Below are 19,534 nucleotides of genomic sequence, written 5' to 3'. Positions count from 1 at the left end.
GTCATTTTGTTAATTTGATTATTTTTTTTTTAATTTTTCAATTTTGTTTTCTAATTTATTCATTTTTCAAAATTTTAATATCCATGTAGACCCATATTGACACGTGGCGCCCGTCATTGTCCGTGTGGGCACCAAGTCACAAGTTAACGGCTGTTTTAAAAATAGCTTAACGGATGTTTGAAAGTGTTATAGAATTATAACTTTAGGTACCAGACTAGGACAGAAAAAACTTAATGTATGAAATGTAGAAAACCAAGAAACTTCAGGGTAGTAAACTAAGATTAACCCTTATATAATTGTGTCCAATATTTTTTTAGCGAGCTTTTCCATTTTGTCGGCGTCTTTTACTTGCTGATATAGCTAGAGTCGCTCGATCTCGTGATATTCTATTATAATTTTTTGCTTTTTCTTGAGCTTTAGCTAAAGTGTCATTGAATCGTAAGATAATGGATTTATGATTACGTTTGGCATTGTTTGATATATAGGGTTTGATTGGAATGGATCATAACTCATTATGTTCAAATATTTTCTATTATACAATTATATATTCACAATTTTACACTAAGGGGGTGGGAGAATAAATTAGTTACGAACATGTCATTTACGAGATTCGAACTTAAGATCTCTCACTTACAAATAAAGAGGAATATCGTTATACCTTAGTACTAAGTGACTATGTTCAAATATACATTACAAAACATTAGACAGAAATGCATCATTTGAGCATTTTAAATGCTTGTGAGAAGGATTTGCAAATCTATACTTGTAATGAGTCATTCACAAATCTCTCTTACGTCTTTGCAATACTCATAGTATATTTCCAATCTCTATTGTCTAACAGTGATTCATCCCTGATTCAGCTAGGAAGGCTCGTGCCCAAACATTCCTTTTTGGTGGGATTGAATTAGAATAGATCAAGGCATGTTTGGTAACGTTTTCAAAATAGTGTTTTTTCATGTACAGAGCAAATGTAATTTTTTAAGAATGAAAAACCACTAGATACCAAAAAAAACTGATAATACTTTCATTCATAAACCATGATAAAAACTACAATTCAAGCTTAATTGTTCTGATGAGCTTTCATAGTTTGAAAACATAACAATAGCTTCACTATTTTATGAATTAAAATATATATTTCTCAATGTAAACAATCAAATTATCATTCAACTCGCAAATGCTCCCTCCATTAAAGCATTTGTAGCCGTAAAATCATAGCCAATATAATAAGTAAATACAGATATTTAATTCTTATGATTGTTGGTGGTAAATTTAGTGTTGGAGAATGGACATTGGCTTTTGATGTTACGTAGAATGGGAGATGAGTTTTAATTATTTAAGTACACACCATCATGGTAGGGTAAACTCTAAGGCAATGTCTCCCTTCTTAATCAAGGAAACGAAGATATGAAATCACTTTGCTTTATATGCTTTTTCTTTAGGGAAACAAAAGACGCTTATAAGCTTTTGTTTCATTGAAAAATAATTCATGATCCAAAGCACAAAGCTTTGGGATGTATTCTCAAACCAAAACAAAGAAAGGAAAAATGAAATCTTAGGTTAGAGTTTCACTGCCACTTAGTGCTACGATCTAGTGGTATTCCTCTTTATTTGTAACTGAGAGTCTTAAGTTCGATTCTCGCTAAAAGCTAATTTGAACCACATTATTATGGCTTGCTTATTGTGAGGGTTAGCCCACTCATCCATCCCCTTAATGTAGATAATATCGTTTGTTAAAAAAAAAAAAAAATTATAGTTTCACTAAACTCCTTGCTAATGAAGGTAAAATCTTTAATATTTGGACGAGATATATGCTTACCTACCCTTTGGATGATATATGTAAGTTTTGCAACCAACATTGAGAGTAGGGAGAAAGAAATAATTGTACCAACAAGCAAATAGAAAAGTGATTAACCAAAATATGAAATGATGTTTTCATAAGTACAATTAGCATGGGGTTGCAATTGACCTAAAATACAATTAAATATATATATATATATATATATATATATATTTGAGGGAGTTTTAACGAAAAGTTCGTAGTACTGTTCACTTTAACGAAAAACCACATTTTTACACTAAAAACTCAATTCTGGTACTATTTACTTTACCCTTTATTTTGTCCTTATCATTAAAACTTAAAGTTTTCAAGCTCTTTTCATTAGTTTTTCTTATATTTTAAAATAAAACGAGATTAAAACTGAAACCTCTCACTTACAAGTGAAATATCACTAAACCGTAGTACTATGTGATACAATCAAACGTAGTTTACTCGGAGAATTTTAATATCTAATTCAAATGTTATACTGGATGATTGACATTCCAAAATCATTTTTTTTTTTCATTGGGCAAGTATTATTCACTAATTTTGATATAGGATAGGAAACTTGATGTACTGGGTGTCTAGTCAAATTCAAGGGACAATGTGTTTCATGGGTATTATTTGTAGAGCTGAGCTACAACTTTTAGAATCAAGATGAGTTTATTTTTTATTTTATTTTTATGAAAATAGAAATAACTTGTAGGCAAAAAATATATCTAAGTGGGAGGTCTTTGGGCCAGCTTGAACAATTTGGTTTTTTTTGTTTGTTATCTCTTGTGGGAAAATAGGGAAACTTGTAATTTTTCTTTTTGTTAAAAGGGAGAACTTGTAAAAAGTAAGTTATTTAGCACTACGATCTAGATATTCACTTATAAGTAGAATGTCTTATGTTTGAGTCATGTGGGCAACAAGTTTGTAACCAAATTATAATGGCTGGCCAAAATATTATGTATTTAATATAAATATATAGTTGTATTAAAAAAAAAAGAAAGATAAGGTGTTGTAAACAAGACTCTCCTTATAGCCCATGAACATAATATCTGGTGATCGGATCCAATGGATGAAGGTAGGTGATCGGAATTCCCGTTTCTTCCATCATAAGGCAAATTTCAGGCAGCAAAACAAAATTAGGAGCCTTGTCGATCATTGTGGTACCCAGCAGTCAGATGTGCAGGGCATTGAGATATTTTGGATTACTTCAACTCTATTTATCGCACCCAATACTGTGGTCGGAATCTAGACAACGATGTGTTCGAAGCTTTGGAATGTAAGCTGACCGCTGAGATGAATGAAAACCTTTGTCGTGAGTTCACGCCGGAGGAAGTCAAGATCTCTCTTGTCCATATGCACCCTTCAAAATCCCCTGGTTTGAATGGTATGTCCCTTTTATTTTTCCAAAAATATTGGTTTATTCTGGGTCCCGACATTACTAGTGCAGTGCTATCTATCCTCTCCCCTAAGTGGATGTTAAAAAGGATTAACTTCACCAACGTTGCTTTTATTCCAAAGCAACAACAACCTCGCCATACGAGTCAGCTTCGCTCCATCAGCCTGTGTAATGTCGTTTATAAAATCAACTTAAAAGTCCTTGCCACTTGACTTCAGATTATTTTGCTGTATCAAAGTGCTTTTGTTCCTGACCTCTGTTTCATATTCATTTTAGTTAACGGTACCCCTAGGAGTTACATTATTCCTTCCCGTGGGTTATGTCAAGGAGACCCAATTTCCCCTTATTTATTTCTTCTTTGTGCCGAGGCTCTCGACTTTGATTGCTAAGGAGGAAAGACCCAGTGCATTACAGGGTGTTACGATTTGCCATAATGCCCCCTTTATTCATCATTTGCTCTTTGTAGACGACAACTTCATTTTTGCTAGGGCTAATAGAAATGGTTGTGGGAAGGTTAAAGCCACTCTATCTTGTTATGAGCGTGCCTCGGGCCAGCAAGTTAACTTGCAAAAAAGTGCTATTTGCTTTAGTCAAAATATTAAGCGGCATATCCAGGACCATTTGGCTTCCACTCTCAATTTTGAGCCTGTGGGTAGACACGAAAGGTACTTGGGTCTCGATACTTTTGTTGGTAGAAATAGTGGGGTGTGTTTTAGCCATATCAAAGAACACCTTTAGAAGAAGCTCCAAGGATGGAAGGGGAATTTCCTTAGTGTCGCGGGAAAGGAACTTTTGGTGAAGGTTGTGGGGCTAACTATCCTACTATATACAATGAATTGCTTCGTGTTGCCAAAATATTTTTGTGATGAGCTAAACCAATTGATTGCATCCTGTTGGTGGAATGAATCAAAATACACCAAGAGAATCCACTGGATGGCTTGGGATAAGCTCTGCATAGACTTATAAGAGGTTGGGCTACTCCTCATATTTCTAATTGGTTTTATGGTGGAACCTCAACTTTCTCCATGGTACCAAAGCAGGTTGTCCTACGTGTGAAGCTAAACGGCCACACGCACTCCATGTCACCCCGTTGTGTTATCCATGTTTTAGGCTTGAAAATTCGCCACATGTGAGAGGGTGTGTTGAGATGAGTCCCACATTGATGGGAGGAGGGACCTTGCATGGACTTATAAGAGGTTGGGCTACTCTCCATATTTGATGCGTTAAAAACTAGCACACAAATTAAACCCTATAATTTAGACGATTGTAGTATGAGCAAGTAGGAATTGTTCTAGGCCGGAGATTAGGAGGGATGCTAATCAACACAAATTAAACTTAAAAACTGAAAACTAAGCAAGACTAACACAAAATAAGAACTGAGGGGGATTTTTACATGAATTTTAACAAAAATAAAGTAAATTGCAGTAAACGAATTAGGTCTTGTACGAGATATAGGTGAGAGGCTAGGTAGAGGATTGTTCTCCACACATGAAACATATGCATACAAATCGATCTCCAGTAATTATTTCTATAAACCATGAATGACAATGCTCCAAATTAACTGTGAACTGCACAAATTAACTCTCAGATTTTCCTAGATTCATTGAATTGGACTCAGCGATGCAATCAAATTATTCTCCTCAAGTTCCCTAACTATGAAAAGCATGATAGAGATACATCTCGAAGATCATTAAGTTCTGTGAAAATCATAAGCATTGATGAAACATTTGTAACTATGGAAAGCATGATACTCCTGCCAAGAATTTACTTAACTCAATTATGACTAGTGACATTTACTACTTGCAAATATAAGTTCATAACGATTAGGTGAATTTCCCTTGTATTCTAGCATCAAATCCCTGCATGCAAACTAAGTATGCATCCTTAATAAACATATAAGAATAAGTTCTCTATAAAACATATAAGTAAATCGCATTCACGTTTTATGAAACAATAACTGGATGTAATCAATTTATATAAAACATATGATCATGGCTTCGAATTCACCTCTAGCTAAAAATAAATTTAGTTACGCATGTTCAACATAACTGAAAAACAATCTAAAATAAACATTAAAACTAAACAAGGAGAGAAAGAACTCTGAGAAACTCAAATAGTTGAATGGCAAATTCGGCACTCTTCTTTGGATGCAAGATGCATCACTCTCTTTTTTCTTCTGATTTGCGGCAATAATGTATATATAGGGTAAAGGCACAACTGAATCCTAAGAGGAAAAGGATTAGGTTATTTGAATTAATTTGGGACTCCTAAAAATCAGATAGGAATTGTTGGAATGTGATAAGGATTCCTCTTTGTCACTGGAGATAAGATAAAGTAAGATAAGGTTTGGATAAGATAAGATAAGATAAGATGAACTTGAATAAGATAAGGTACGATTAGATAAGATAATGCTCCTCGCACTAGGATTCCTTTTTCTTATGTAATTCCTTGTCTTCCAAGCCTCAACTTTAATTTATCCAGAGGTTAGCACATGTTTAACACCATTTAAACACTAAAAACGTCCAACCCATATGCTATCCACGCATGCTATCCAATCCAAGTCCAAAACTGCTCCAAATTGCTCCATTTGACTATTTATTATTATCTTTACCAACTGGACCTACAATAATACGAAAATAACATAAACTACCAAAATAAATGGAAATTAACAAAGTAAATGCAAAGAAATAAGATAACAAAGTCTCATAAATATGCTCCGATCAAATTCTTCCACACTTAGCTTTTACTAGTCCTTGAGCAAAACAAAGAAAACAAAACAAAACCTAAACCTTTCAACAATTACCTTATAGATTTCCAACGAAATATGACATGTTAAAAATCACTACTTACATAGATTTCAGCAATCCTTACTCTTGAGCTTATACTTAATCGCTGCAACCACTTACTAGCTCACATTTAATCAATTAAAACAACATTTGAAAGTAGTAACATGCCTTAGAGAGTTCACTCAATTCCTCATCGGATATACTCTTTATTTTCACACAGATTTTCTGACTACACTCCCTATACTAAGTATATGTGAGAAGATTGATGTAAACATGTAGACTAACACTCACATATGTTATAACTAAGAAGGCACTTTCTGGAATTATTAATACAAATATGTATATGATCTCATAAGGGAATGCAACTACTTAGAAGCGAGAACCAGGGATTCCATATGCTTATACCAATTTCAAACTCCACATATTGAAACACATAACAATCAAGGTCAAAATCTAAGGGTTGTAATGGGGCTAAGGTATTGGCTAACAAAGACAGGTTAAAGATAAATAAATGTTCTTCAAGTGATAGTAAGCAAAGTAATGAAATCAACACTTAGAATTCAACTTTTGATTGCAGCCCCCAACTATAAACACAAAGGGAAGATTCGTACAACTTTAGGGTCAGATTCACATTTTTGAACCCTTCTTCAACAACTAACACTTATGAACTCATTCTCACTTTTTTCAACCTCTTTTTCTTTTCTCTTTTTTTTTTTCAACATTTTTCTTCTTCTTTTCTTCTTTTTTTTTCTTTTCTTTTTTCTTTTTTTTTCTTTTCTTTGAAACATAAAACATAAGAACTACTTCACCGGATTCAAAAGAATGATAGGAGCATATTTATGCGACTTTGTTATCTTATTACTTTACATTTACTTAGTTAATTTCCATTTATTATAGTGATTTAGTTTATTTTCGTATTATTGTAGGTTCAATTTGTGAAGATGACAATAAATGGCCAAAGGGAGCAATTTGGAGCAGTTTTGGACTTAGATTGGATAGCATGTGTATGGAACATAATGAATGGACATTTTTGTTGACAAATGATGCTAAACATGTGCTACAAATCTGGAAGAATTAAATTAAGGCTTGGAAAACAAGGAATCAGCTGAAAACAAGGAGATCTTATCCAACATTATCCTATCTTATCCAGTCTTATCTTATCTTATCCCATATTATCCAAACATTATCCTATTTAATCCAACATTTTCTAAACTTATCTCCAGCTGCAAAAGGAGTTCTTATCCTATTCTAAATCCTTCCTATCTGATTCTAGAAGTCCTGAAATCATGCAAACAATTAAATTCCTTTTCTCCTAGAATTGTGTCATGCCCTATCCTTGTCCTCCAAGGATTGGTGCCGTGAACCCTACCCTATATATACACACATTGTGCCCCAATTTTGGAGAGAGAGAGAAAGCTTCAGAGAGAATTTCAAAGATAAAATATAAAGAGTGCCCCAACTTGCAAGGAAGGAGAGCTTGGAGCCATGCATGCCATCCAAGGCCTTTGGATTGCTGGAGCGCTTCTAGGTGTATTCTATCCTTAGTTTTAGTTCAATGTTTAAATTAGATTGTATTTATTTAGTTATGAGGAACATGTGTAACTAAATTTCTTTTTAGCTAGAGGTGAATTCAAAGTCATGAACATACGTGTAATATGAATTGATTACATCCAGTTATTGTTTCATAAATCGTGAATGCAATTTACTTATCTATTTGATTGATAACTTATTCTTGTATGTTGATTAAGGACGCCTACTTAGTTTGCATGCATGAATTTGATGCTAAAATATAAGGGAATTTCACCTAATAATTACGAATTTATATTTATAAGTAGTGAAAATCACTAGTCATAATTGTGTTAAGTAAATTCCTGACAGGAGTATCATGTTTTTCATAGTTACGAATGCCATGTCAATGCTTATGATTTTCATAGAACTTAATGATCTTTGATATGTATCTCTATCATGCAGTTCATATAGGGAACTTGATAAGAATAATTTGATTGCGTCGCTGAGTCCAATTCAATGAATTTAGGAAAATCTTATGGTTAATTTGTGCAGTTCACGGTCAACTTGGGGCATTATCATTCATGGTTTATAGGAATAATAACTGGAAATCAATTTGTATGCATATGTATCATGTGTGGAGAAGGACCCTCTAGCTAGCCTTTTCCTTCTTCATTCACCACAATTTAGTATCAATTAGTTTGTTTTCTGCAAGTTACTTAGTTTTAGTTTTAAATTTCGTCCAAACCAAACCCCCTGTCATTGTGTCGTGTTAGTTTAGTTTTAAAATTCGTTCAAACTTGTCCTCCATTAGTGTTTTGAGTCAAGTTAACCCTTTAGTTCTTGTTTTGAGTCAATTTGTTTGTTTTGCGCTGTTTTGAGTCAGTCTGGTCAGTTTGAGTCATTAGAATCTAGTTTTTTGTTTTTAAGTCTAATTTGTATTGATTAGCATCCCTTCTAATCCTCAGCCTAGAATGATCCCTACTTACGTATACTACAATTGTCTAAAAAGGGTTTAATTTGTGTGTTAGTTTCTACCACATCAAAGAACAAATCTTTCCCCCACACTTGTTTTTCTGCAAATCATAAATCAAAGGGAATTCCCAACAAGTCTTGCTTCACTATTCTTTAAGAATAAGGGTATGGATATTCCTATACTGGAAGAAAATAGGTGAAATAAGGCTCAAAGGGATTAAACCTACAAAACATATGCAAGGGATAAAGCTTTTTGGCTCTGGTGGTAACTAAGCAACTTCATCTTGTTATTTGTTATGCAATCAATTTTATGCTTTGAATGAAACAGGCATTAGTTATAGTATTTGGAACTAAAATGATGAAAAAGTATTCTAAGTAGCAACCAAGCATAGAAATAATGTGATCATGCAATGACTTTAGAAAACAAAAATATCACAGATTAATAACTCTCCAAACAAAGAATAGGCTCAAGTTTCACAGGGTTGTAGTGTTAGTTTGAGTTTCTTCCTTCAAGCATGTTACAAAAACTAATTTTTTCTTTTCTTTGTGATTATATGTGAATTCGTAAATGACGACTACAACTAAGTATTAACCAAAGAGCATATCAAACTTCCACCCATGTTTGTAGCTTTCTTTAATAGTCATGCAATTAAAAACCAAATCCTCATCATTATGTTGGAAGGTAACCCTAAGACACAAACAAGCAATAAAAACGATTTTTTTTGGTATTTTCTCAATCTTTTTCTATTATTTTTTTTCAAAATTTTGTTATATGACACACAATAAAACACTTTAAAATAGTGAATAACAATATTAGTAGTGATAGGTGGTGAAATTCGAAGATAAGTCATGAAAAACATTTTGTTTACCCCCCAACACTTAAACCAAACATTGTCCTCAATGTTTCAAAAATAAACTTAAACAAGAAAGCAACAAAAGAAAACTAGCAAACAAGACAATCATGGTAAAGTAAAAACAACAAAGAGAAAGGTAAAAGAGAGCAAATCTGGTTATAGGAGTTGGATTCCATCGTCTCTTGATTTGAAAATATGGGTTGCCTCCCACGAAGCGCTTGCTTTAACGTCTTCCAACTGGATGATATCTCCATTTAAGCTTCACTAGGACCAACGACATGAAGGGGTACATCCTCCACGACATGCTCCTCAAAACACTCATAGTAAGGCTTCAAACGGTGTCCATTCACTTTGAATTCATTCCCCGTCTTTAAACTTTGAATTTGGATTGCACTATAGGGAAAAACATTAGTAATAACAAAATGACCAATCCATTTAGAACGCAACTTACCTGGAAACAATCGAAGATGAGAGTTGAAAAACAACACTTTCTGCCCAACAGAAAATGTTTTACTACGAATCATCTTATCATGGAAAGCCTTTGTTTTCTCCTTGTAAATATGAGCGTTCTCATAAGCCTCATTTCGAATTTCCTCAAGCTTATTCAATTGTAACTTCCTATGAAGGCCAGTAGCATCAATGTTCATGTTGAAAGTCTTGACTGCCCAATGTGCACGGTGCTCCAATTTAACTGGAAGATGACATGGTTTCCCATAAATGAGCCGAAAAGGAGACATTCCAATTGGTGATTTGTAGGCAGTACAATATGCCCACAATGCATCATTCAAACGCAAGCTCCAATCCTTTCGAGTTGGTCTAACTGTCTTCTCCAAGATTTGCTTGATTTCTCGGTTAGAAACTTCGGCGTGTCCACTTGTCTGGGGATGATAATGTGTCGAAACCTTGTGTGTGACATTATACTTCTTGAGCAGTGCCTCTATGGTTTGATTACAAAAGTGAGAACCCCCATCACTTATAAGTACTCGCGGCATTCCAAACCTTGCAAATATGTTAGTTTTGATAAAATCTGCAACCACTTTGGAATCATTAGTACAGGTGGCTTTTGCTTCCACCCATTTCGAAACATAATCTACAACAAGTAAAATATAATTGAAACCATGAGAGGAAGGAAAAGGACCCATGAAGTCAATGCCCCAAACATTAAAAATCTCCACAGAAAATATAAGAGTTTGTGGCATTTGATCTCTTGAGCCTATGTTGCTTGTTCTTTGACAACGATCATAAGTCAGGCAAAAAATTCTAGCATCCTTAAATATAGTAGGCCAATAAAATCCACATTCTAGAACTCTAAGTGCTGTTCTTTGAATACCAAAATGACCTCCACATGCATAAGTGTGACAAAAAGTTAAAATTGAATTGAATTCAAAATCATGCACACACCTACGAATAATTTGATCAGGGCAATATTTCCATAAATAAGGGTCATCCCACACATAAAAACATGTTTTTTTTTTTTTTTAGTATATCACGTTAGTGCCTGTTGATGGTGTTTGGAACTTGTTTAGACACAATGTAATTCACAATATTAGCATACCGTGGCTCACTTACCTTAATGGTCAGCAACTGTTCATCTGGGAATGCCTCTGGAATAGGTAGAGGGTCTCCTTCATGTACCAAACGACTCAAATGGTTAGCTACGACATTCTCGCTTCCTTTTTTGTCTTGGATTTCCACGTCAACTCTTGGAGAAGAAGCATCTAATGAATAAGCCTTAGCTTGGCTTATTTCTTTGTAAGTAAGTACTTCAAAGCTGCGTGGTTAGAGTAAATTATAACCTTACTTCCAAGTAAATAAGAACAAAACTTATGTAAAGCAAACACAGCAGCAAGGAGTTCTTTTTCAGTAATGGAATAATTCAATTGAGCATCATTCAAGGTTCGAGAAGCGTAGTAGATGACATGCGGCTTCTTGTCCTTTCTTTGTCCCATCACAGCTCTCAAAGCATAATCTGAAGCATTGCATATAAGCTCAAATAGAAGACTCCAATTTGGTGGGACAATGATAGAGGCTGAAGTTAACATCTCTTTGAGGTGATTGAATGCCTTTTCACAATCCTCATAAAAAACAAACACATCATTTTTTAGAAGTCGACACAAGGGTGTTGAAATCTTTGAGAAATCTTTGATAAACCGTCTATAGAATCCTGCATGTCCAAGAAAATAATGAACTTCTCTCACCGACGTGGGAGAGAGTAAGTAGCGTACAAGATCTATTTTAGATTTATTAACTTCAATTCTCTTTTCTGAAACTATATGACCTAAAACTATGCCTTGTTTTACCATGAAATGACATTTTTTTTCCAATTTAGAACAAGGTTAGTTTCAATGCTACATTCCAATATCAAAGTGAGATTAGTTAAACAATCATTAAAAGAGTCACCAAAGACACTAAAATCATCCATGAAAACTTCAATAATCTTTTCAACAAAATTTGAAAAGATACTTACCATGCATCTTTGGAAAGTGGCTGGTGCATTACATAAACCAAATGGCATTCGACGATAAGCAAAAATACCAAATGGACAAGTAAAAATAGTCTTTTCTTGATCATCTGGAGCTATAAAAATTCGATTATATCCCAAATAACCATCAAGAAATCAATAAAAAGAATGACTAGCTAAACTTTCAAGCATTTGATCAATGAATGGTAGAGGAAATTGGTCTTTCCTTGTGGTGGCGTTGAGCTTCCTATAGTCAATGCAAACTCTCCAACCTATTTGGATACGAATGGGCACAAGTTCATTATCTGCATTCTTTACCACAGTGACTCCAGATTTTTTTGGTACTACTTGAACCGGTGAAACCCAACGACTATCCGAAATTGGATAAATAACTCCACAATCAAGAAGCTTGATGATCTTTTTTTTCACAACTTCCATCATTGGAGGGTTGAGTCAGCGTTGAGCCTCTCGAGTTGCTTTAGCCCCTTCGTCTAGAAGTATGCGATGCATCCAGGTTGTAGGACTTATTCCCCTGATGTCAGCCAAAGTCCATCCAATGACTGTTTTGTACTTTTTTAACACCCTAACCAGTTTCTCCTCCTCTAATGCTGTGAGTGTTGAAGAGACTATGACTAGCAAAATCTCTTTGTCTCCTAAGAAAACATAATTCAAATGATTTGGTAATGGTGTAAGCTCAATAGGGGGTGCCTGAATCATTGAAGGTAACAATTTGTTAGTAATGGTGTAAGCTCAATTGGGGGTGCTTGAATCATTGAAGGTAACAATTTGTTAGTAGAAACAAAAATTGGAATTGGGATTAGAGGCTTACCAATATGTTGTGGCAGAGACTTAAGGGCAGCCACCATTTCAACAATTTCTGCATGATTAGGCTCGGCCATATTGGTTTTGGGTTCAATTCCTTCGACAATGGTTATTTCAAGTGCATCCCTACTTAAGAATTCAAGATATTCTTACGCCAAAGAATCAAATACATCAATAGAAAAACAAGAATGATCATCAATAGGATACCTTATAGCTTCAGAAATATTAAAGTTAATGACATCGCCATCAAATTCCATTGTTAACATCCCCTTGAACACATCTATCTTGGTTTGGGCTGTTTTCATGAAAGGTCTTCCAAGTAAGATTGGCAATGGTGTAGAATGGGCCGAATCTTCCATCTCAAGCACATAAAAATATGCTGGAAAGATCAAGTGGTTAACCTGCACCAAAACATCTTCCTAAACTCCTTTTGGATATGCATTAGAACGATCAGCTAATTGAATAATAACACTATCATTTTTAAGCTTTCCTAGATTCATAGATGCATAGATAAATTAAGGCATGACATTAATGGAAGCACCTAAATCTAACATAGCATGTCTAAACTTGGTATTACCAATAACACTAGGGATTGTGAAACTACCTGGATCTTTGCATTTAGGTGGCAGTATTCTTTGCAAAAATGTAGAAACATTCTTACTTACCCGTACCACTTCCTTGCTTGAGATCTGTCTCCTTGTTGTACAAAGCACTTTCAAAAATTTAGCATAGTTTGGAACTTGCTTTATTGCATCAAGAAGTGGTATATTGACTTGTACCTTCCCGGATGGAGAGATCACCCAAATTTCAAGTGGAGGGAGCCTCAACAACTTCAAAAACCAGGAGGATTTCGACAGCCACCCCTTGGGATATATCAAAGGCCATTCGCACAATCTCAACCACAATCACAAACTGCTCAACCAAACTCAGGTTCACTATTTGATAATGATCAAGCTATTCAATTACTAACTTCTGTATCGCAGGGATTACAAAATCAAAATAATAGAATAGCGAACCAAGACAAGGAGATGAGTGACATGAAGAAGCAAATAGGGCAGATCTCATAGATCATTGGGCAGTTTCAAGAACAAGGCAAACTTCCTAGTTTAACCGTTGTGAATCCAAAGGGAGGTTTTGAAACTGCCAAGGCCATTACGTTAAGAAGTGGCTAGGAGCTTGGAAATCACCCAAAACTATCCAAACAAGGCCTTAACGAGGATGAAAAGCTGCTGTAAGAAGAAGAACATGAAGCAAGGGCCACGGCAAGGGAAGACCAATCCTTGCCGCAACCTCCTAAGGCCTCAAAATCGTCCCAAACCACCAAGGTAAGTCCAAATTCGAATTTTTCTAGTTCTATTCCACTAAATGTGCCCTTTCCTATGAGGTTTATGCAAGCTAAGAAAGAAAAGGATGAAAAAGGCATTTTGGAGACGTTTAGGAAGGTGCACGTCAATATCCTGCTCCTTGATGCTATAAAGCAAATCCCGAAGTATGCTAAGTTTTTGAAGAAGCTTTATACAACAAGCAAACAGATTCGGGAGAAAGAGGTGGTACATGTAAGTGAGAATGTCTTTGCCATGTTGCAACGAAAGCTGCCACCTAAATGTAAAGATCCAAGTAGTTTCACCATCCCTTGTGTAATTGGTAATACAAGGTTTTAACATGCTATGCTAGATTTAGGTGCATCAATTAATGTCATACCATATTTTGTTTATGCATCTATGAATCTAGGAGAGCTTAAAAATGATGGTGTTATTATTCAATTAGCCGATCAATCTAATGTATACCCGAAAGGAGTTTTGGAAGATGTTTTGGTGCAGGTAGACCACTTGATTTTTCCTGCAGATTACTATGTGCTTGACATGGAGGATTCATCCCATTCTCCACCATTGCCAATCTTACTTGGATGACCTTTCATGAAAACAGCCCATACCAAGATTGACGTGGCCAAATGAGCCTTAACTATGGAGTTTGGTGGCGATATGATTAACTTTAAAGTTTCTAAATCTATTAAGAATCCTAATGATGTTTGTTCTTGTTTTTCCATTGATGTAATTAAAAATATAGGGCAGGAACGTTCAACACCAATTAAGAAGGATGCATTTTAGACCACCAACGAAGAGGGAATTGGAATGAAGCACAAGGGATATGCCCCTGCCATCAAGAAACCCAATTTGGCCTAAAGCACCCCTAGTGATTTTGTTGACAATGACTAGGTGAAAAAGTTTACATGGACTTTAGGAAGTTCAACGTCACAATCAGGAAGGATCACTATCCCCTTCTATTCATTGAGCCTTATTATGAGTATTTTGAGGAGCATGTCGTGGAAGATGTACCCCTCCATGCTGTGAGAACTAATGAAGCTTAAAAGGAGTATCGTCCGGCTGAAAGACGTTAAAGCAAGCGCTTCTTGGGAGGTAACCCATGCGTTCAAATAAAGAAGACCTAGGGATCTTCGGCTCCACAATCAGATTTGCGTTCCTAAACCCTACTCTTTATTGCTTCTATTTTGCCATTATTGTCATGTTTGTATGATTATTTGTTTGTGAGTCTATGTTTGAAACATTGAGGACAATGTTTGGTTTAAGTGTCGGGGAGGGGTAAACAAATGATTTTGCATTGATTTTCGTGGGTTTTTATCACCTATCACTTCTAAAGTTGTTACTCACTGTTTTAAGTGTTTTTAGTGTGTCTTGAAGTGTTTTTATGTGTCCTATAACTAAAAATTTGAAAATTTGAAAAAAAAAAAATCGAAAAAGAGTTTTTTTTAGAGTCGTTTTTTATTTTGTGTGTTGTGTCTTAGGATACCTTCCAACACAATGATGAGGATTTGGTTTTTAATTGCATGACTGTTAAAGAAAGTTACAAACATGGATCGAAGTTTGATATGCTCTTTGGTTTATGCTTAGTTGTAGTTGTTATTTACGAATTCACATGTAATCACAAAATAAAAAATAAAAAAAAAAAAATCAGTTTTTGTAACATGCTTGAAGGAAGGAACTCAAACTAACACCACAACCTTGAGAGACTTGAGCCTAAACTTTGTTTGGAGAGTTATTAATCTGTGAATTCTTGTTTTCTAAAGTCATTGCATGATCTCATTATTTCTTTGCTTGGTTGCTACTTAGAATGCGTTTTCATCACTATAGTTCCAAATACTAGAACTCACGCCCATTTCATTCAAAGCATAAAATTGAGTGCATAACAAATAACAAGATAAAGTTGTTTAGTTAAACCAGAGCCAAAAAGCCTTACCCTTTGCATATGTATTGTAGGTTTAACCCTTTTGAGCCTTAGTAGCCTATTTTCTTTGTTAACCACATTATCCTTACCTAGCTTAGAATAGGACTATCCATACCCTTGTTCTTAAAAGCATAGTGAAGCATGACTTAGAGGGAATTCCTTTTGATCTACAATTGGCAGAAAAACAAGTGTGGGGGAAGGATTTTCGTTGGAATTCTGTGAGGTTGTACGTTTAGTGTGCTGATAGGAGCATATTCATGCGACTTAAATGGCTTGTTCCCGTGCATTTACGTTATGTTTCTTTAGTTATTTTAGTACTTTAAGCTATTTTCGTGTGTTTGTAGGTCCAAAGGGCTAAAGGAGCAAAAAGATGCATTTTGGAGACTTTTGGAGCACTTTTGGGCTAAGGATGCATAGCTTATGCTTGGAGCCAAAGTGTTGGACGAAATTGAAGACCTAATTGAAGACCAAAGTGTTGGAACCTTGTTCTCTTTAGTTTTAGGACATTTAAACCTTTCCTAATCCCAATCATGCCATGCATAACACACATCCATTCTAACACATTGTCATTGCACATGCATTTCCTTCATTAGTTAACCCACATGCTCCCATTACTTATCATCACCACTCATTACTTATCACCACATATCATATCACTTATCACTTATCACTTATCACTTATCATCATCACTTATCACTTATCACATATCATTCACCACTTATCATTTACCACTTATCATTTACCACTTATCATATCATACACTTATCATTCACTTATCATATCATACACTCAATCCATAAACCCCCAAGGCCGTGACTTCCCCCTTTACATTTCAGCCATTCCACATGCACTCATTGTCATTCCAACCTTTAATCCACATGCACTCCCATCCACCATCATTGCCGTGTGTTGGGTTTGCATTCCCCCTTTAATCAACACATGCATCCCCTCACCAAGAAATCATTCATTCCACATGCACCCAGAAAATACCCATGCCGTGCAAACATAATTCACACGCATTTCAGATTGCATTCCCATCAGATTTCCAGCAGCCACATGCACTTCCCTCTTTGCACAAGCCACTCCACATGCACTCCCATCCACCACTCATTGCCGTGCACATTCCATCAGAAAATCCACTTCATTGCACATGCATTCCCTTCATAAATAATTCACATGCATTCATCATCACTCACCACACCTTGCAGCCACATGCATCCTTTAATTCAATTCCAGAAAATCAACAACCCATGCCGTGCACATTCATACACTTTCACATGCATCTTGGCAGCTTTCACATGCACACACATGCATTTCCAGCTCATCCACACTCAATGTCGTGCACAACCCATACCATTCCAGCACATACACACACCATCACACATGCATTACCACCCTTGCCGTGAATTCCCATCAGTTTTCCAGCATTTGCACATGCAACCTAGCTGTCATGTTCCCCCCCATTTCACCTATAAATAAGCATTCATACACACCTCAATTCATCCCACATTCCCATATTCAGAAATACTCATTCATACACTCTTCCATATTCACTCATCCATTGCAGAAATGTAGACCATCAAACCATCTTTGTGCCGTGACTCTCCCTTACAATCCAAACACCATCCTTCCATTTCCACCACTCCCCAAACCATTCACACCATCAAACTATCCCTAGACCTTGTGCTACAATGAAGAGGAAGAGAAGAGTGCCTAAACGTCCATACAATTCAAGTTTGAGTTGTTGGAATGTTTAGGTGTTTCTTTGATTTCAATGTTTAAATTCAATTCTCTTTGTTTTGTACGAATGAGGAATGGAAGAGAAGAGGGCCTAAACGTTCATACAATTCAAGTTTGAGTTGTTGGAATGTTTAGGTGTTTCTTTGATTCTCTTTGTTTTGTACCATGAGGAACTAAATCCCCTTTAGCTAGGGGGTGATTTGAATATATGTTTATGCTTGCATTTTGATTTGATTACTTCTAATTGCGTTTCATAAGTTGTGGATTCAATTTGTTTAACCGTTTGATTGATAACTTATTTATGTATGTTTATTTAGAATGCGCGCTTAATTTTCATGCATGAATATGACGCTAGAATATAAGTGAGTTTCACCTAATCGTTATGAACTTATATTCACAAGTAGTGGAGGTTGCTTATAAACAATCGCGTTAAACGAATTCTTGGCAAAAGTTTCATGCAATCATAGTAACGAATGCCTCGTCAATACTTATAATTTTCATAGAGCGTAATGATCTTTGTTGAATGTCTCTATCATGCGTATTCCATGGTTAGGGACTTTGATTAGGAATGCTTTGGATTGTCGTATGCAATCATCCAATCCAATGAATCTAGGGAAATCTGAAAGTTAATTTAAGCGGACCTAATTAACTTGGAGCATTGTCATTCATCGTTTGTTGAAGTCATAACTGGGAGTCAATTTATATGCTTATGTTCATATGTGGATAAGGAACCCTCTAACTAGTTTTTCATCATTCTATTTCATTAATTTCGTTTGTACAATCTGTTTTGTTTCCAAGTTTCTGTTTTACTTTTAAATTCGTCAAAACCAATCCCCCAATTATTTTAAAGTGTTAGATTAGTTAGAATTACATTTAGTTTGTGTTTTTAAGAGTCTTGAGTCAAGTCATAACTTAATTTCGTCCAAATTTGTGTTTGTACTCAAATCTGCCCAGAAAGTGGTTTTTAGGCAGATTTGAGTGTGTTTGTGTTGTTTTGAGTCTTTTAGTTTGTTTTAGTGCTTTACGTGTTTAATTTTGCATTCTTTAAGTCTAGTTTAGTGTTTTAAACTTTATTTTTACGTTTTTGAGTCAAATCCAAGTGATTAACAATCCCTCCTAATCCCCGGTCCAGAACGATCCCTACTTATACATATACTACAATTTGACGAAAAGAGGGTTTAATTTGTGTGCGTATAATTCTCGCATCATGTGCCAAAGAAAGAGAAAGGGCACGGAAAAAAAAACGTGAAAAAGAAAGAAAAAAGAAGAAAAGTTGAAGAAAAGAAAGAAAAAGAGTTGAGAAATAAGTGAGATTGAACTCACAAGTATTGGTTGTTGAAGAAAGGGTCCAAAAGTTTGAATCTAGCCTTAAGTGTTGTGTGAATCTTCCTTTCTCATTCAAAAGTGAATTCTAAGTGTTTATTTCATTACTTTGCTTACTATTGCTTTAAGAACTTTTGTTTATCTTTGCCTTTCTTTATTAGTCAATACCTTAGCCCCGTTACAACCTTAGACTTTGATCTTGATTGTTATGTGTTTCAATATGTGGAGTTTAAAATTGGTATGAGCATATGGTATCCCTGGTTCTCGCATCTAAGTAGTGACATTCCATTCATGAGATCATATACATATTAATAATTCCAGAAAATGCTTTCTTTGTTATAACATATGTGAGTGTTAGTCTACATGTTTACATCAATCTTCTCACATATACCTAATGTAGGAAGTGTAGTCAGAAAATATATGTGAAAATAGAGAGTACATCTGATGAGGAATTGAGGGATTATCTAAGGCATGTTACTACATTCAAAATGTTGTTTTAATTGATTAAATGCAAGCTAGTGAGTGGTGATTGCGGTTAAGTATATGCTCAAGGGTAGGGATAGCTAAAATATGTGGGAGTAGTGATTTTTAACATGTTATGTTGCATTGGAAATCCC

This window comes from Pyrus communis, chromosome 2 (assembly GCF_041283825.1).
Source record: "Pyrus communis isolate YQ-2024b chromosome 2, ASM4128382v1, whole genome shotgun sequence".
NCBI lineage: Eukaryota > Viridiplantae > Streptophyta > Magnoliopsida > Rosales > Rosaceae > Pyrus > Pyrus communis.
The sequence above is the reverse complement of the archived record's forward strand: the minus strand, read 5'-3'. Positions refer to the sequence as shown.